Source organism: Uloborus diversus, chromosome 5, assembly GCF_026930045.1.
Source record: "Uloborus diversus isolate 005 chromosome 5, Udiv.v.3.1, whole genome shotgun sequence".
Taxonomy (NCBI): domain Eukaryota; kingdom Metazoa; phylum Arthropoda; class Arachnida; order Araneae; family Uloboridae; genus Uloborus; species Uloborus diversus.
In genome coordinates this window covers 148,191,701-148,210,702 of record NC_072735.1, presented here as the reverse complement: position 1 = coordinate 148,210,702, position 19,002 = coordinate 148,191,701, and the positions used below count along the sequence as shown (strand labels likewise).

General features: G+C 35.7%; 13 non-coding genes across 13 annotated transcripts; all 13 read right to left on the bottom strand.

Moving 5' to 3' along the window:
• Positions 1-3,105: 3,105 nt before the first annotated feature.
• Trnay-gua (transfer RNA tyrosine (anticodon GUA)) lies at positions 3,106-3,192 on the bottom strand. The gene is given in 2 exon segments: positions 3,106-3,141; positions 3,156-3,192. It is a non-coding gene; the product is annotated as a tRNA-Tyr (tRNA).
• A 232-nt stretch (positions 3,193-3,424) lies between these two features.
• On the bottom strand, positions 3,425-3,511 carry Trnay-gua (transfer RNA tyrosine (anticodon GUA)). Its single transcript is given in 2 exon segments — positions 3,425-3,460; positions 3,475-3,511. It is a non-coding gene; the product is annotated as a tRNA-Tyr (tRNA).
• Positions 3,512-4,382: 871 nt separating this feature from the next.
• On the bottom strand, positions 4,383-4,469 carry Trnay-gua (transfer RNA tyrosine (anticodon GUA)). The gene is given in 2 exon segments: positions 4,383-4,418; positions 4,433-4,469. It is a non-coding gene; the product is annotated as a tRNA-Tyr (tRNA).
• A 552-nt stretch (positions 4,470-5,021) lies between these two features.
• On the bottom strand, positions 5,022-5,108 carry Trnay-gua (transfer RNA tyrosine (anticodon GUA)). Its single transcript is given in 2 exon segments — positions 5,022-5,057; positions 5,072-5,108. It is a non-coding gene; the product is annotated as a tRNA-Tyr (tRNA).
• Positions 5,109-5,979: 871 nt separating this feature from the next.
• Trnay-gua (transfer RNA tyrosine (anticodon GUA)) lies at positions 5,980-6,066 on the bottom strand. Its single transcript is given in 2 exon segments — positions 5,980-6,015; positions 6,030-6,066. It is a non-coding gene; the product is annotated as a tRNA-Tyr (tRNA).
• An 870-nt stretch (positions 6,067-6,936) lies between these two features.
• On the bottom strand, positions 6,937-7,023 carry Trnay-gua (transfer RNA tyrosine (anticodon GUA)). The gene is given in 2 exon segments: positions 6,937-6,972; positions 6,987-7,023. It is a non-coding gene; the product is annotated as a tRNA-Tyr (tRNA).
• A 232-nt stretch (positions 7,024-7,255) lies between these two features.
• Trnay-gua (transfer RNA tyrosine (anticodon GUA)) lies at positions 7,256-7,342 on the bottom strand. Its single transcript is given in 2 exon segments — positions 7,256-7,291; positions 7,306-7,342. It is a non-coding gene; the product is annotated as a tRNA-Tyr (tRNA).
• An 870-nt stretch (positions 7,343-8,212) lies between these two features.
• On the bottom strand, positions 8,213-8,299 carry Trnay-gua (transfer RNA tyrosine (anticodon GUA)). The gene is given in 2 exon segments: positions 8,213-8,248; positions 8,263-8,299. It is a non-coding gene; the product is annotated as a tRNA-Tyr (tRNA).
• Positions 8,300-8,851: 552 nt separating this feature from the next.
• On the bottom strand, positions 8,852-8,938 carry Trnay-gua (transfer RNA tyrosine (anticodon GUA)). Its single transcript is given in 2 exon segments — positions 8,852-8,887; positions 8,902-8,938. It is a non-coding gene; the product is annotated as a tRNA-Tyr (tRNA).
• Positions 8,939-9,809: 871 nt separating this feature from the next.
• Trnay-gua (transfer RNA tyrosine (anticodon GUA)) lies at positions 9,810-9,896 on the bottom strand. Its single transcript is given in 2 exon segments — positions 9,810-9,845; positions 9,860-9,896. It is a non-coding gene; the product is annotated as a tRNA-Tyr (tRNA).
• Positions 9,897-11,724: 1,828 nt separating this feature from the next.
• Trnay-gua (transfer RNA tyrosine (anticodon GUA)) lies at positions 11,725-11,811 on the bottom strand. The gene is given in 2 exon segments: positions 11,725-11,760; positions 11,775-11,811. It is a non-coding gene; the product is annotated as a tRNA-Tyr (tRNA).
• Positions 11,812-13,001: 1,190 nt separating this feature from the next.
• Trnay-gua (transfer RNA tyrosine (anticodon GUA)) lies at positions 13,002-13,088 on the bottom strand. Its single transcript is given in 2 exon segments — positions 13,002-13,037; positions 13,052-13,088. It is a non-coding gene; the product is annotated as a tRNA-Tyr (tRNA).
• An 874-nt stretch (positions 13,089-13,962) lies between these two features.
• Trnas-gga (transfer RNA serine (anticodon GGA)) lies at positions 13,963-14,049 on the bottom strand. Its single transcript is given in 2 exon segments — positions 13,963-13,998; positions 14,013-14,049. It is a non-coding gene; the product is annotated as a tRNA-Ser (tRNA).
• Positions 14,050-19,002: the final 4,953 nt, after the last annotated feature.

Genomic DNA, 19,002 nt, shown 5'->3' with positions numbered 1-19,002 from the left:
CGGCTCGTTTAGCGATGGAGAGAAGAAAGTGTATCATTCATTTACAAGTAATAAAATAATTATTTAAGATACAAAAAATATTTTCCCATTCGAAAAATCCTCCTGAGTGTTTATTGCCTACACTCTATTTAACTTTCTACTGAGGTACCGATGGCTTGCATAAAGCAAGTTGGAAGAAAGACTATATTCGTTATAAAGAATACAAATACGTGTTTTAAATATAGAAAATAATTTCTTTGTCGAGCCGGATTCGAACCAGCGACCTGTGGATTTCTGCTTTACTAACTACAGTCCACCGTTCTGCCAACTGAGCTATCGACGGCTCGCGTAGCAATGGAGAGAAGAAAGTGTATCATTCATTTACAAGAAATAAAATAATTATTTAAGATACAAAAAATATTTTCCCATTCGAAAAATCCTCCTGAGTGTTTATTGCCTACACTCTATTTAACTTTCTACTGAGGTACCGATGGCTTGCATAAAGCAAGTTGGAAGAAAGACTATATTCGTTATAAAGAATACAAATACGTGTTTTTAATATAGAAAATAATTTCTTTGTCGAGCCGGATTCGAACCAGCGACCTGTGGATTTCTGCTTTACTAACTACAGTCCACCGTTCTGCCAACTGAGCTATCGACGGCTCGCGTAGCTATGGAGAGAAGAAAGTGTATCATTCATTTACAAGTAATAAAATAATTATTTAAGATACAAAAAATATTTTCCCATTCGAAAAATCCTCCTGAGTGTTTATTGCCTACACTCTATTTAACTTTCTACTGAGGTACCGACGGCTTGCATAAAGCAACTTGGAAGAAAGACTATATTCGTTATGAAGAATACAAATAATTGTTTTTAATATAGAAAATAATTTTTCCGTCGAGATGGATTCGAACCAGCGACCTATGGATTCCTGTTTCATCATCTACTGTCCGCCGCTCTGCCAACTGAGCTTTCGACGGCTCGCGTAGCAATGGAGAGAAGAAAGTGTATCATTCATTTACAAGTAATAAAATAATTATTTAAGATACAAAAAATATTTTCCCATTCGAAAAATCCTCCTGAGTGTTTATTGCCTACACTCTATTTAACTTTCTACTGAGGTACCGATGGCTTGCATAAAGCAAGTTGGAAGAAAGACTATATTCGTTATGAAGAATACAAATACGTGTTTTAAATATAGAAAATAATTTCTTTGTCGAGCCGGATTCGAACCAGCGACCTGTGGATTTCTGCTTTACTAACTACAGTCCACCGTTCTGCCAACTGAGCTATCGACGGCTCGCGTAGCAATGGAGAGAAGAAAGTGTATCATTCATTTACAAGTAATAAAATAATTATTTAAGATACAAAAAATATTTTCCCATTCGAAAAATCCTCCTGAGTGTTTATTGCCTACACTCTATTTAACTTTCTACTGAGGTACCGACGGCTTGCATAAAGCAACTTGGAAGAAAGACTATATTCGTTATGAAGAATACAAATAATTGTTTTTAATATAGAAAATAATTTTTCTGTCGAGATGGATTCGAACCAGCGACCTATGGATTTCTGTCTCATCATCTACAGTCCACCGCTCTGCCAACTGAGCTATCGACGGCTCGTTTAGCGATGGAGAGAAGAAAGTGCATGATTCATTTACAAGTAATAAAATAATTATTTAAGATACAAAAAATATTTTCCCATTCTAAAAATCCTCCTAAGTGTTTTAGCGCCTACACTCTATTGAAATTTATACTGAGGTACCGACGGCTTGCATAAAGCAACTTGGAAGAAAGACTATATTCGTTATCAAGAATACAAATAATTGTTTTAAATATAGAAAATAATGTTTCCGTCGAGCCGGATTCGAACCAGCGACATATGGATTCCTGTTTCATCATCTACTGTCCACCGCTCTGCCAACTGAGCTTTCGACGGCTCGCGTAGCAATGGAGAGAAGAAAGTGTATCATTCATTTACAAGTAATAAAATAATTATTTAAGATACAAAAAATATTTTCCCATTCGAAAAATCCTCCTGAGTGTTTATTACCTACACTCTATTTAACTTTCTACTGAGGTACCGACGGCTTGCATAAAGCAACTTGGAAGAAAGACTATATTCGTTATGAAGAATACAAATAATTGTTTTTAATATAGAAAATAATTTTCCGTCGAGATGGATTCGAACCAGCGACCTATGGATTTCTGCTTTACCAACTACAGTCCACCGTTCTGCCGACTGAGCTATCGACGGCTCGCGTAGCAATGGAGAGAAGAAAGTGTATCATTCATTTACAAGTAATAAAATAATTATTTAAGATACAAAAAATATTTTCCCATTCGAAAAATCCTCCTGAGTGTTTATTACCTACACTCTATTTAACTTTCTACTGAGGTACCGACGGCTTGCATAAAGCAACTTGGAAGAAAGACTATATTCGTTATGAAGAATACAAATAATTGTTTTTAATATAGAAAATAATTTTCCGTCGAGATGGATTCGAACCAGCGACCTATGGATTTCTGCTTTACCAACTACAGTCCACCGTTCTGCCAACTGAGCTATCGACGGCTCGCGTAGCAATGGAGAGAAGAAAGTGTATTATTCATTTACAAGTAATAAAATAATTATTTAAGATACAAAAAATATTTTCCCATTCGAAAAATCCTCCTGAGTGTTTATTGCCTACACTCTATTTAACTTTCTACTGAGGTACCGATGGCTTGCATAAAGCAAGTTGGAAGAAAGACTATATTCGTTATGAAGAATACAAATACGTGTTTTAAATATAGAAAATAATTTCTTTGTCGAGCCGGATTCGAACCAGCGACCTATGGATTTCTGTTTCATCATCTACAGTCCACCGCTCTGCCAACTGAGCTATCGACGGCTCGTTTAGCAATGGAGAGAAGAAAGTGCATCATTCATTTACAAGCAATAAAATAATTATTTAAGATACAAAAAATATTTTCCCATTCTAAAAATCCTCCTCAGTGTTTTAGCGCCTACACTCTATTGAACTTTATACTGAGGTACCGACGGCTTGCATAAAGCAACTTGGAAGAAAGACTATATTTGTTATCAAGAATACAAATAATTGTTTTAAATATAGAAAATAATTCTCCGTCGAGCCGGATTCGAACCAGCGACCTATGGATTTCTGTTTCATCATCTACAGTCCACCGCTCTGCCAACTGAGCTATCGACGGCTCGTTTAGCGATGGAGAGAAGAAAGTGCATCATTCATTTACAAGTAATAAAATAATTATTTAAGATACAAAAAATATTTTCCCATTCTAAAAATCCTCCTAAGTGTTTTAGCGCCTACACTCTATTGAAATTTATACTGAGGTACCGACGGCTTGCATAAAGCAACTTGGAAGAAAGACTATATTCGTTATCAAGAATACAAATAATTGTTTTAAATATAGAAAATAATTCTCCGTCGAGCCGGATTCGAACCAGCGACCTATGGATTTTTGTTTCATCATCTACAGTCCACCGCTCTGCCAACTGAGCTATCGACGGCTCGTTTAGCGATGGAGAGAAGAAAGTGTATCATTCATTTACAAGTAATAAAATAATTATTTAAGATACAAAAAATATTTTCCCATTCGAAAAATCCTCCTGAGTCTTTTATTGCCTACACTCTATTTAACTTTCTACTGAGGTACCGATGGCTTGCATAAAGCAAGTTGGAAGAAAGACTATATTCGTTATAAAGAATACAAATACGTGTTTTAAATATAGAAAATAATTTCTTTGTCGAGCCGGATTCGAACCAGCGACCTGTGGATTTCTGCTTTACTAACTACAGTCCACCGTTCTGCCAACTGAGCTATCGACGGCTCGCGTAGCAATGGAGAGAAGAAAGTGTATCATTCATTTACAAGAAATAAAATAATTATTTAAGATACAAAAAATATTTTCCCATTCGAAAAATCCTCCTGAGTGTTTATTACCTACACTCTATTTAACTTTCTACTGAGGTACCGACGGCTTGCATAAAGCAACTTGGAAGAAAGACTATATTCGTTATGAAGAATACAAATAATTGTTTTTAATATAGAAAATAATTTTTCCGTCGAGATGGATTCGAACCAGCGACCTATGGATTTCTGTTTCATCATCTACAGTCCACCGCTCTGCCAACTGAGCTATCGACGGCTCGTTTAGCAATGGAGAGAAGAAAGTGCATCATTCATTTACAAGCAATAAAATAATTATTTAAGATACAAAAAATATTTTCCCATTCTAAAAATCCTCCTCAGTGTTTTAGCGCCTACACTCTATTGAACTTTATACTGAGGTACCGACGGCTTGCATAAAGCAACTTGGAAGAAAGACTATATTTGTTATCAAGAATACAAATAATTGTTTTAAATATAGAAAATAATTCTCCGTCGAGCCGGATTCGAACCAGCGACCTATGGATTTCTGTTTCATCATCTACAGTCCACCGCTCTGCCAACTGAGCTATCGACGGCTCGTTTAGCGATGGAGAGAAGAAAGTGTATCATTCATTTACAAGTAATAAAATAATTGTTTAAGATACAAAAAATATTTTCCCATTCGAAAAATCCTCCTGAGTGTTTATTGCCTACACTCTATTTAACTTTCTACTGAGGTACCGATGGCTTGCATAAAGCAAGTTGGAAGAAAGACTATATTCGTTATAAAGAATACAAATACGTGTTTTAAATATAGAAAATAATTTCTTTGTCGAGCCGGATTCGAACCAGCGACCTGTGGATTTCTGCTTTACTAACTACAATCCACCGTTCTGCCAACTGAGCTATCGACGGCTCGTGTAGCAATGGAGAGAAGAAAGTGTATCATTCATTTACAAAAAAATAAAATAATTATTTAAGATACAAAAAATATTTTCCCATTCTAAAAATCCTCCTCAGTGTTTTAGCGCCTACACTCTATTGAACTTTATACTGAGGTACCGACGGCTTGCATAAAGCAACTTGGAAGAAAGACTATATTCGTTATCAAGAATACAAATAATTGTTTTAAATATAGAAAATAATTCTCCGTCGAGCCGGATTCTAACCAGCGACCTATGGATTTCTGTTTCATCATCTACAGTCCACCGCTCTGCCAACTGAGCTATCGACGGCTCGTTTAGCGATGGAGAGAAGAAAGTGCATCATTCATTTACAAGTAATAAAATAATTATTTAAGATACAAAAAATATTTTCCCATTCTAAAAATCCTCCTAAGTGTTTTAGCGCCTACACTCTATTGAAATTTATACTGAGGTACCGACGGCTTGCATAAAGCAACTTGGAAGAAAGACTATATTCAGTATCAAGAATACAAATAATTGTTTTAAATATAGAAAATAATGTTTCCGTCGAGCCGGATTCGAACCAGCGACCTATGGATTCCTGTTTCATCATCTACTGTCCACCGCTCTGCCAACTGAGCTATCGACGGCTCGCGTAGCAAGGGAGAGAAGAAAGTGTATCATTCATTTACAAGTAATAAAATAATTATTTAAGATACAAAAAATATTTTCCCATTCGAAAAATCCTCCTGAGTGTTTATTACCTACACTCTATTTAACTTTCTACTGAGGTACCGACGGCTTGCATAAAGCAACTTGGAAGAAAGACTATATTCGTTATGAAGAATACAAATAATTGTTTTTAATATAGAAAATAATTTTTCCGTCGAGATGGATTCGAACCGGCGACCTATGGATTTCTGCTTTACCAACTACAGTCCACCGCTCTGCCAACTGAGCTATCGACGGCTCGCGTAGTAATGGAGAGAAGAAAGTGTATCATTCATTTACGAGTAATAAAATAATTATTTAAGATACAAAAAATATTTTCCCATTCGAAAAATCCTTCTAAATATTTATTGCCTACACTCTATTTAACTTTATACTGAGGTACCGACGGCTTGCATAAAGCAACTTGGAAGAAAGACTATATTCGTTATGAAGAATACAAATAATTGTTTTAAATATAGAAAATAATTTTTCCGTCGAGCCGGATTCGAACCAGCGATCTATGGATTTCTGCTTTACCAACTACAGTCCACCGCTCTGCCAACTGAGCTATCGACGGCTCGCGTAGCAATGGAGAGAAGAAAGTGTATCATTCATTTACAAGTAATAAAATAATTATTTAAGATACAAAAAATATTTTCCCATTCGAAAAATTCTCCTGAGTGTTTTAGCGCCTACACTCTATTGAACTTTATACTGAGGTACCGACGGCTTGCATAAAGCATTTTGGAAGAAAGACTATATTCGTTATGAAGAATACAAATAATTGTTTTTAATATAGAAAATAATTTTCCGTCGAGATGGATTCGAACCAGCGACCTATGGATTTCTGCTTTACCAACTACAGTCCACCGTTCTGCCAACTGAGCTATCGACGGCTCGCGTAGCAATGGAGAGAAGAAAGTGTATTATTCATTTACAAGTAATAAAATAATTATTTAAGATACAAAAAATATTTTCCCATTCGAAAAATCCTCCTGAGTGTTTATTGCCTACACTCTATTTAACTTTCTACTGAGGTACCGATGGCTTGCATAAAGCAAGTTGGAAGAAAGACTATATTCGTTATGAAGAATACAAATACGTGTTTTAAATATAGAAAATAATTTCTTTGTCGAGCCGGATTCGAACCAGCGACCTATGGATTTCTGTTTCATCATCTACAGTCCACCGCTCTGCCAACTGAGCTATCGACGGCTCGTTTAGCAATGGAGAGAAGAAAGTGCATCATTCATTTACAAGCAATAAAATAATTATTTAAGATACAAAAAATATTTTCCCATTCTAAAAATCCTCCTCAGTGTTTTAGCGCCTACACTCTATTGAACTTTATACTGAGGTACCGACGGCTTGCATAAAGCAACTTGGAAGAAAGACTATATTTGTTATCAAGAATACAAATAATTGTTTTAAATATAGAAAATAATTCTCCGTCGAGCCGGATTCGAACCAGCGACCTATGGATTTCTGTTTCATCATCTACAGTCCACCGCTCTGCCAACTGAGCTATCGACGGCTCGTTTAGCGATGGAGAGAAGAAAGTGCATCATTCATTTACAAGTAATAAAATAATTATTTAAGATACAAAAAATATTTTCCCATTCTAAAAATCCTCCTAAGTGTTTTAGCGCCTACACTCTATTGAAATTTATACTGAGGTACCGACGGCTTGCATAAAGCAACTTGGAAGAAAGACTATATTCGTTATCAAGAATACAAATAATTGTTTTAAATATAGAAAATAATTCTCCGTCGAGCCGGATTCGAACCAGCGACCTATGGATTTTTGTTTCATCATCTACAGTCCACCGCTCTGCCAACTGAGCTATCGACGGCTCGTTTAGCGATGGAGAGAAGAAAGTGTATCATTCATTTACAAGTAATAAAATAATTATTTAAGATACAAAAAATATTTTCCCATTCGAAAAATCCTCCTGAGTGTTTATTGCCTACACTCTATTTAACTTTCTACTGAGGTACCGATGGCTTGCATAAAGCAAGTTGGAAGAAAGACTATATTCGTTATAAAGAATACAAATACGTGTTTTAAATATAGAAAATAATTTCTTTGTCGAGCCGGATTCGAACCAGCGACCTGTGGATTTCTGCTTTACTAACTACAGTCCACCGTTCTGCCAACTGAGCTATCGACGGCTCGCGTAGCAATGGAGAGAAGAAAGTGTATCATTCATTTACAAGAAATAAAATAATTATTTAAGATACAAAAAATATTTTCCCATTCGAAAAATCCTCCTGAGTGTTTATTACCTACACTCTATTTAACTTTCTACTGAGGTACCGACGGCTTGCATAAAGCAACTTGGAAGAAAGACTATATTCGTTATGAAGAATACAAATAATTGTTTTTAATATAGAAAATAATTTTTCCGTCGAGATGGATTCGAACCAGCGACCTATGGATTTCTGTTTCATCATCTACAGTCCACCGCTCTGCCAACTGAGCTATCGACGGCTCGTTTAGCAATGGAGAGAAGAAAGTGCATCATTCATTTACAAGCAATAAAATAATTATTTAAGATACAAAAAATATTTTCCCATTCTAAAAATCCTCCTCAGTGTTTTAGCGCCTACACTCTATTGAACTTTATACTGAGGTACCGACGGCTTGCATAAAGCAACTTGGAAGAAAGACTATATTTGTTATCAAGAATACAAATAATTGTTTTAAATATAGAAAATAATTCTCCGTCGAGCCGGATTCGAACCAGCGACCTATGGATTTCTGTTTCATCATCTACAGTCCACCGCTCTGCCAACTGAGCTATCGACGGCTCGTTTAGCGATGGAGAGAAGAAAGTGTATCATTCATTTACAAGTAATAAAATAATTGTTTAAGATACAAAAAATATTTTCCCATTCGAAAAATCCTCCTGAGTGTTTATTGCCTACACTCTATTTAACTTTCTACTGAGGTACCGATGGCTTGCATAAAGCAAGTTGGAAGAAAGACTATATTCGTTATAAAGAATACAAATACGTGTTTTAAATATAGAAAATAATTTCTTTGTCGAGCCGGATTCGAACCAGCGACCTGTGGATTTCTGCTTTACTAACTACAATCCACCGTTCTGCCAACTGAGCTATCGACGGCTCGTGTAGCAATGGAGAGAAGAAAGTGTATCATTCATTTACAAAAAAATAAAATAATTATTTAAGATACAAAAAATATTTTCCCATTCTAAAAATCCTCCTCAGTGTTTTAGCGCCTACACTCTATTGAACTTTATACTGAGGTACCGACGGCTTGCATAAAGCAACTTGGAAGAAAGACTATATTCGTTATCAAGAATACAAATAATTGTTTTAAATATAGAAAATAATTCTCCGTCGAGCCGGATTCTAACCAGCGACCTATGGATTTCTGTTTCATCATCTACAGTCCACCGCTCTGCCAACTGAGCTATCGACGGCTCGTTTAGCGATGGAGAGAAGAAAGTGCATCATTCATTTACAAGTAATAAAATAATTATTTAAGATACAAAAAATATTTTCCCATTCTAAAAATCCTCCTAAGTGTTTTAGCGCCTACACTCTATTGAAATTTATACTGAGGTACCGACGGCTTGCATAAAGCAACTTGGAAGAAAGACTATATTCAGTATCAAGAATACAAATAATTGTTTTAAATATAGAAAATAATGTTTCCGTCGAGCCGGATTCGAACCAGCGACCTATGGATTCCTGTTTCATCATCTACTGTCCACCGCTCTGCCAACTGAGCTATCGACGGCTCGCGTAGCAAGGGAGAGAAGAAAGTGTATCATTCATTTACAAGTAATAAAATAATTATTTAAGATACAAAAAATATTTTCCCATTCGAAAAATCCTCCTGAGTGTTTATTACCTACACTCTATTTAACTTTCTACTGAGGTACCGACGGCTTGCATAAAGCAACTTGGAAGAAAGACTATATTCGTTATGAAGAATACAAATAATTGTTTTTAATATAGAAAATAATTTTTCCGTCGAGATGGATTCGAACCAGCGACCTATGGATTTCTGCTTTACCAACTACAGTCCACCGCTCTGCCAACTGAGCTATCGACGGCTCGCGTAGTAATGGAGAGAAGAAAGTGTATCATTCATTTACGAGTAATAAAATAATTATTTAAGATACAAAAAATATTTTCCCATTCGAAAAATCCTTCTAAATATTTATTGCCTACACTCTATTTAACTTTATACTGAGGTACCGACGGCTTGCATAAAGCAACTTGGAAGAAAGACTATATTCGTTATGAAGAATACAAATAATTGTTTTAAATATAGAAAATAATTTTTCCGTCGAGCCGGATTCGAACCAGCGATCTATGGATTTCTGCTTTACCAACTACAGTCCACCGCTCTGCCAACTGAGCTATCGACGGCTCGCGTAGCAATGGAGAGAAGAAAGTGTATCATTCATTTACAAGTAATAAAATAATTATTTAAGATACAAAAAATATTTTCCCATTCGAAAAATTCTCCTGAGTGTTTTAGCGCCTACACTCTATTGAACTTTATACTGAGGTACCGACGGCTTGCATAAAGCATTTTGGAAGAAAGACTATATTCGTTATCAAGAATACAAATAATTGTTTTAAATATAGAAAATAATTCTCCGTCGAGCCGGATTCGAACCAGCGACCTATGGATTTCTGTTTCATCATCTACAGTCAACCGCTCTGCCAACTGAGCTATCGACGGCTCGTTTAGCGATGGAGAGAAGAAAGTGCATCATTCATTTACAAGTAATAAAATAATTATTTAAGATACAAAAAATATTTTCCCATTCTAAAAATCCTCCTAAGTGTTTTAGCGCCTACACTCTATTGAAATTTATACTGAGGTACAGACGGCTTGCATAAAGCAACTTGGAAGAAAGACTATATTCGTTATCAAGAATACAAATAATTGTTTTAAATATAGAAAATAATGTTTCCGTCGAGCCGGATTCGAACCAGCGACCTATAGATTTCTGTTTCATCATCTACTGTCCACCGCTCTGCCAACAGAGCTATCGACGGCTCGCGTAACAATGGAGAGAAGAAAGTGTATCATTCATTTACAAGTAATAAAATAATTATTTAAGATACAAAAAATATTTTCCCATTCGAAAAATCCTCCTGAGTGTTTACTACCTACACTCTATTTAACTTTCTACTGAGGTACCGACGGCTTGCATAAAGCAACTTGGAAGAAAGACTATATTCGTTATGAAGAATACAAATAATTGTTTTAAATATAGAAAATAATTTTTCCGTCGAGCCGGATTCGAACCAGCGACCTATGGATTTCTGCTTTACCAACTACAGTCCACCGCTCTGCCAACTGAGCTATCGACGCCTCGCGTAGTAATGGAGAGAAGAAAGTGTATCATTCATTTACGAGAAATAAAATAATTATTTAAGATACAAAAAATATTTTCCCATTCGAAAAATCCTCCTGAGTGTTTATTGCCCACACTCTAGTTAACTTTATACTGAGGTACCGACGGCTTGCATAAAGCAACTTGGAAGAAAGACTATATTCAGTATCAAGAATACAAATAATTGTTTTAAATATAGAAAATAATGTTTCCGTCGAGCCGGATTCGAACCAGCGACCTATGGATTCCTGTTTCATCATCTACGGTCCAACGCTCTGCCAACTGAGCTATCGACGGCTCGCGTAGCAATGGAGAGAAGAAAGTGTATCATTCATTTACAAGTAATAAAATAATTATTTAAGATACAAAAAATATTTTCCCATTCGAAAAATCCTCCTGAGTGTTTATTACCTACACTCTATTTAACTTTCTACTGAGGTACCGACGGCTTGCATAAAGCAACTTGGAAGAAAGACTATATTCGTTATGAAGAATACAAATAATTGTTTTTAATATAGAAAATAATTTTTCCGTCGAGATGGATTCGAACCAGCGACCTATGGATTTCTGCTTTACCAACTACAGTCCACCGCTCTGCCAACTGAGCTATCGACGGCTCGCGTAGTAATGGAGAGAAGAAAGTGTATCATTCATTTACGAGTAATAAAATAATTATTTAAGATACAAAAAATATTTTCCCATTCGAAAAATCCTTCTAAATATTTATTGCCTACACTCTATTTAACTTTATACTGAGGTACCGACGGCTTGCATAAAGCAACTTGGAAGAAAGACTATATTCGTTATGAAGAATACAAATAATTGTTTTAAATATAGAAAATAATTTTTCCGTCGAGCCGGATTCGAACCAGCGATCTATGGATTTCTGCTTTACCAACTACAGTCCACCGCTCTGCCAACTGAGCTATCGACGGCTCGCGTAGCAATGGAGAGAAGAAAGTGTATCATTCATTTACAAGTAATAAAATAATTATTTAAGATACAAAAAATATTTTCCCATTCGAAAAATTCTCCTGAGTGTTTTAGCGCCTACACTCTATTGAACTTTATACTGAGGTACCGACGGCTTGCATAAAGCATTTTGGAAGAAAGACTATATTCGTTATCAAGAATACAAATAATTGTTTTAAATATAGAAAATAATTCTCCGTCGAGCCGGATTCGAACCAGCGACCTATGGATTTCTGTTTCATCATCTACAGTCAACCGCTCTGCCAACTGAGCTATCGACGGCTCGTTTAGCGATGGAGAGAAGAAAGTGCATCATTCATTTACAAGTAATAAAATAATTATTTAAGATACAAAAAATATTTTCCCATTCTAAAAATCCTCCTAAGTGTTTTAGCGCCTACACTCTATTGAAATTTATACTGAGGTACAGACGGCTTGCATAAAGCAACTTGGAAGAAAGACTATATTCGTTATCAAGAATACAAATAATTGTTTTAAATATAGAAAATAATGTTTCCGTCGAGCCGGATTCGAACCAGCGACCTATAGATTTCTGTTTCATCATCTACTGTCCACCGCTCTGCCAACAGAGCTATCGACGGCTCGCGTAACAATGGAGAGAAGAAAGTGTATCATTCATTTACAAGTAATAAAATAATTATTTAAGATGCAAAAAATATTTTCCCATTCGAAAAATCCTCCTGAGTGTTTACTACCTACACTCTATTTAACTTTCTACTGAGGTACCGACGGCTTGCATAAAGCAACTTGGAAGAAAGACTATATTCGTTATGAAGAATACAAATAATTGTTTTAAATATAGAAAATAATTTTTCCGTCGAGCCGGATTCGAACCAGCGACCTATGGATTTCTGCTTTACCAACTACAGTCCACCGCTCTGCCAACTGAGCTATCGACGCCTCGCGTAGTAATGGAGAGAAGAAAGTGTATCATTCATTTACGAGAAATAAAATAATTATTTAAGATACAAAAAATATTTTCCCATTCGAAAAATCCTTCTGAGTGTTTATTGCTCACACTCTATTTAACTTTATACTGAGGTACCGACGGCTTGCATAAAGCAACTTGGAAGAAAGACTATATTCGTTATGAAGAATACAAATAATTGTTTTAAATATAGAAAATAATTTTTCCGTCGAGCCGGATTCGAACCAGCGACCTATGGATTTCTGCTTTACCAACTACAGTCCACCGCTCTGCCAACTGAGCTATCGACGGCTCGCGTAGTACTGGAGAGAAGAAAGTGTATCATTCATTTACAAGTAATAAAATAATTATTTAAGATACAAAAAATATTTTCCCATTCGAAAAATTCTCCTGAGTGTTTATTGCCTACATTCTATTTAACTTTCTACTCAGGTACTGATGGCTTGCATAAAGCAACTTGGAAGAAAGACTATATTCGTTATGAAGAATACAAATAATTGTTTTAAATATAGAAAATAATTGCTTTGTCGAGCCGGATTCGAACCAGCGACCTATGGATTTCTGTTTCATCATCTACAGTCCACCGGTCTGCCAACTGAGCTATCGACGGCTCGTTTAGCAATTTAAAGAAGAAAGTGCATCATTCATTTGCAAGTAATAAAATAATTATTTAAGATACAAAAAAATATTTTCCCATTCTAAAAATCCTCCTCAGTGTTTTAGCGCCTACACTCTATTGAACTTCATACTGAGGTATCGACGGCTTGCATAAAGCAACTTGGAAGAAAGACTATATTCGTTATCAAGAATACAAATAATTGTTTTAAAAATAGAAAATAATTTCTCCGTCGAGCCGGATTCGAACCAGCGATCTATTGATTTCTCTTTCATCATCTACAGTCCACCGCTCTGCCAACTGAGCTATCGACGGCTCGTTTAGCGATTTAGAGAAGAAAGTGCATCATTCATTTACAAGGAATAAAATAATTATTTAAGATACAAAAAATATTTTCCCATTCTAAAAATCCTCCTCAGTGTTTTAGCGCCTACACTCTATTGAACTTTATATACTGAGGTACCGACGGCTTGCATAAAGCAACTTGGAAGAAAGACTATATTCGTTATCAAGAATACAAATAATTGTTTTAAATATAGAAAATAATTCTCCGTCGAGCCGGATTCGAACCATTGACCTATGGATTTCTGTTTCATCATCTCCAGTCCACCGCTCTGCCAACTGAGCTATCGACGGCACGTTTAGCAATGGAGAATGGAAAGTGCATCATTCATTTACAAGTAATAAAATAATTATTTAAGATACAAAAAATATTTTCCCATTCTAAAAATCCTCCTAAGTGTTTTAGCGCCTACACTCTATTGAAATTTATACTGAGGTACCGACGGCTTGCATAAAGCAACTTGGAAGAAATACTATATTCGTTATCAAGAATACAAATAATTGTTTTAAATATAGAAAATAATGTTTCCGTCGAGCCGGATTCGATCCACCGACCTATGGATTTCTGCTTTACCAACTACAGTCCACCGCTCTGCCAACTGAGCTATCGACAGCTCGCGTAGCAATGGAGAGAAGAAAGTGTATCATTCATTTACAAGTAATACAATAATTATTTAAGATAAAAAAAAAATATTTTTCCATTCGAAAAATCCTCCTGAGTGTTTATTGCCTACACTCTATTTAACTTTCTACTGAGGTACTGACGGCTTGCATAAAGCAACTTGGAAGAAAGACTATATTCGTTATGAAGAATACAAATAATTGTTTTAAATATAGGAAATAATTTATCCGTCGAGCCGGATTCGAACCAGCGACCTATGGATTTCTGTTTCATCATCTACAGTCCACCGCTCTGCCAACTGAGCTATCGTCGGCTCGTTTAGCAATGGAGAGAAGAAAGTGCATCATTCATTTACAAGTAATAAAATAATTATTTAAGATACAAAAAATATTTTCCCGTTCTAAAAATCCTCCTCAGTGTTTTAGCGCATACACTCTATTGAACTTTATACTGAGGTACCGACGGCTTGCATAAAGCAACTTGGAAGAAAGACTATATTCGTTATGAAGAATACAAATAATTGTTTTAAATATAGGAAATAATTTATCCGTCGAGCCGGATTCGAACCAGCGACCTATGAATATCTGCTTTACCAACTACAGTCCACCTCTCTGCCAACTGAGCTATCGACGGGGCGTTGAGTGAAGAAGAGAAGAAAGTGTATCATTCATTTACAAGTAATAAAATATATATTTTAAAATACAGAAAATATTTTCCCATTCGAAAAAGCCTCCTAAGTGTTTTAGCAGCTACACTCTATCGATCTTTGTACTGATGTACGGACTGTTTGCATAATGCAACCTGGACGAAAGACTATATTCGTGATTAAGGATAAAAATAATTATTTTAAATCTAAAAAATACTTTCTCCGTTGAGCCGGATTCGAACCAGCGACCTATGGATTTCTGTTTCATCATCTACAGTCCACCGCTCTGCCAACTGAGCTATCGACGGCTCGTTTAGCAATGGAGAGAAAAAAGTGCATCATTCATTTACAAGTAATAAAATAATTATTTAAGACTAGCCGTCTGCGGCGACCAGCTGGTTCGCCTTCTTACGCCAGTCGCCTTTCTGTGCAAGCAGCCACCTACGGCGGCTGTTTGGCTAACTTGTCATTTACCTTTTTACTTCAAGTTTGCCGCCTTCGGCGGCTGTTTAAACAAATTTGGCTGCAGTATTAATCAATCCATCTCTATCTTTTTTTGTGCCATTCACATTTTTACGCCATCTACCTTTACGATCTATCTCTAAATTTTCTTATGCATCTCTATTTATTTTAACCTCCCCGTCCATTTCCTAATGAAAACGAAGATCACTCAAAAAACCACTTTTTTTTTATTTAGGTAGAGCAAAAAAAAAAAAAAAAAAAAAAAAGCTCAAATTCCCCGTAGTGTGCAATAAGTGGCGTTTGACAAAGAAAAAAAAATCTCGCTGTTTTTATTGAATTAAATGCGCACAACTATGAAATGTAACGTTATATCGAAACAGCAAAACGTCCAGCTTGGGGGGGGGAGGGGGGGGAGATGGAAAATGAAATATATGCATTCCCTAAATTAAACAAAAAAAAAAAAGGAAAGAAAAAAAGCAAGCGCTGCCGGAAACAAAACGTGGTCATCACGTCATAATATGTAGAAGTAAGCTATATAGTAAAAAAAAAAAGATTAACATTGTTTGCGATTAAGATTCCATCGTAAATATTGAATCGAAATCCAAGTAGTGACGTCAGAGGCATAGAAGATTGAAGAATGCTTTTTTCGACCGATGCGTAGAAATATATGATGTGTTCAGCATTAAAAAAATTGTAAAAAAAAAAATATTGCGTATTTTTAAGAACTTTTTTCTTCTGAAGAGGGCGCAATGTTCTTACTATTACCAACTTAAATTTTAGAAATGAGGCTTTGATACTTCTCGCAGGATGATATTAGAAAAATATAAAACCCAGAAAAAAATGCAAATTGAAGGTTTTTTCAAAAATTCATAAAAAATACAAAAATTGCTCTATCTTCAAAATTTTTTCATTCATCATATTTGAAATTAAATTTCCTACACTATAATACAAAAAATATTCGTGTGGTGCAATTGGTTCGGGGTCTGTGAGGTAAAAAGTGCAAAAAAACACATAAAACATTAAATAACTTTTTTTTCTAATTAAAATATCAAAAATTGAAGCCCCAGGTGCCCATCTTCGGCAAAAGCAGCACCTGTATACCAAATTTGATCTTTTTAGGCCTTACCGTTTTCCCGGGAAGCGCGCCACACACACACACAAACATCTTATTTTATTACTAGCCGCCTGCGGCGACCAGCTGGTCTGCCTTTTTACGCCAGGGGTGCCGCCTTCGGCGGCTGCTTAAACAATTTAGCGACGACATTAATCAATGTTTTTCTCTATTAATCAGTATATCATTCGTTTTTTTACGCCAATGTTGCCGCCATCGGCGGCTGCTTAAATAAATTTCGTGGCGGTGTCAATCAATCTATATCTATCTATATCATTAATAATTTGAATAAAATATTTTCTAGATCTGTCTCCAGTTTCCTCGTTTGGAATATTTTTAAAGGAGGGGGAGGGGAGACACAAACGACGTACTCTTCATGCAAATTTTGTCGAATAATAACAAAAAGCACTTCCACTTTTATGTGAAAGCATTGTTTTTTCAAAGTCATGGTGTATGTGGGGGACGGAGGGGGGCATTGACACCCAATGTGCAAGCAACCACCTACGGCGGCTGTTTGGCTAACTTGTCATTTACCTTTTTACTTCAAGTTTGCCGCCTTCGGCGGTTGTTTAAATAAATTTGGCAGCAGTATTAATCAATCCATCTCTATCTTTTTTTTGTGCCATTCACATTTTTACGCCAAGATTGCCGCCTTCGGCGGCTATCTACCTTTACAATCTATCTCTACATTTTCTTATCCATCTCTATTTATTTTGACCTCCTCACCCATTTCTTAATAAAAACGAAGAACACTCAAAAAACCGCTTTTTTTCATTTAAGTAGAGCAAAAAAAAAAAAAAAAAGCTCAAATTCCCCGTAGTGTGCAAAAAGTAGCGTTTGATAAAGATAAAAAAAATCTCGCTGTTTTTAATGAATTAATGCGCACAACTATGACATGTAACGTAATATAGTTACAGCGAAAGGTCCAGCTTGGGGGGGGGGATGGAAAAAGAAATAAATGCAATCCCTAAATAAAACAAAAAAAAAAAAAAGGAAAGAAAAAAAGCAAGCGCTGCCGAAAAAACACGTGGTCATCACGTCAGAAAATGAAGTAAGCTATATAGTAAAAAAAGATTAACATTGCTTGCGATTAAGATTCCGTCGTAAATATCGAATCGAAACCCAAGTAGTGACGTCACAGGTATTAAAGATTGAAGAACGCTTTTTTCGACTGATGCGTGAAAGGACATGATGCGTGGGTCTCGCATGATGTGTTCAGCATTAAAAATATTGTAAAAAAAAACTATTGCGTATTTTTAAGAACTTTTTTCTTTTGAAGAGGGCGAAATGGTTTTTCTATTACCAACTTAAATTTCAGAAATGAGGCTTTGATAATCGCAGGATGATATTAGAAAAAAATAAACCCAGGAAAACATGCAAATTAAAGGTTTTTTTCAAAAATTCATAAAAAATACAAAAATTGCTCAATCTTCAAAATTTTTTTGTTCATCATATTTAAAATTAAATTTCCGACACTATAGTATCAAAAATATTTGTCTGGCACGATTGGTTCGGGGTCTGTGAGGTTAAAAGTACTAAAAAGTGCTAAAAATCACATAAAACATTAAATAACTTTTTTTCCAATTAAAATATCAAAAATCGAAGCCCGAGGTGCACAACTTCAGCAAAAACTAAACCTGTATACCAAATTTCATCTTTCTAGGCCTCACCGTTTTCCCGAGATGCGCGCCACACACACACACACAAACATCTTATTTTATTATATGTATAGATATGTATAGAAGATAGAAAAAATATTTTCCCATTCTAAAAATCCTCCTCAGTGTTTTAGCAGCTACACTCTATCGATCTTTGTACCGACGTAAGGACGGTTTGCATAATGCAACCTGGACGAAAGACTATATTCGTGATTAAGGATAAACATAATTTTTTTAAATCTAGGAAATAAATTCTCCGTCAAGCCGGATTCGAACCAGCGATCTATGGATTTCTCTTTCATCATCTACAGTCCACCGCTCTGCCAACTGAGCTATCGACAGCTCGTTTAGCGATGGAGAGAAAAAAGTGCATCATTCATTTACAAGTAATAAAATAATTATTTAAGACTAGCCGCCTGCGGCTACCAGCTGGTTCGCCTTCTTACGCCAGTCGCCTTTCTGTGCAAGCAGCCACCTACGGCGGCTGTTTGGCTAACTTGTCATTTACCTTTTTACTTCAAGTCTGCCGCCTTCGGCGGCTGTTTAAACAAATTTGGCTGCAGTATTAATCAATCCATCTCTATCTTTTTTTGTGCCATTCACATTTTTACGCCATCTACCTTTACGATCTATCTCTAAATTTTCTTATGCATCTCTATTTATTTTATCCTCCCCGTCCATTTCCTAATGAAAACGAAGATCACTCAAAGAACCACTTTTTTTTTATTTAGGCAGAGCAAAAAAAAAA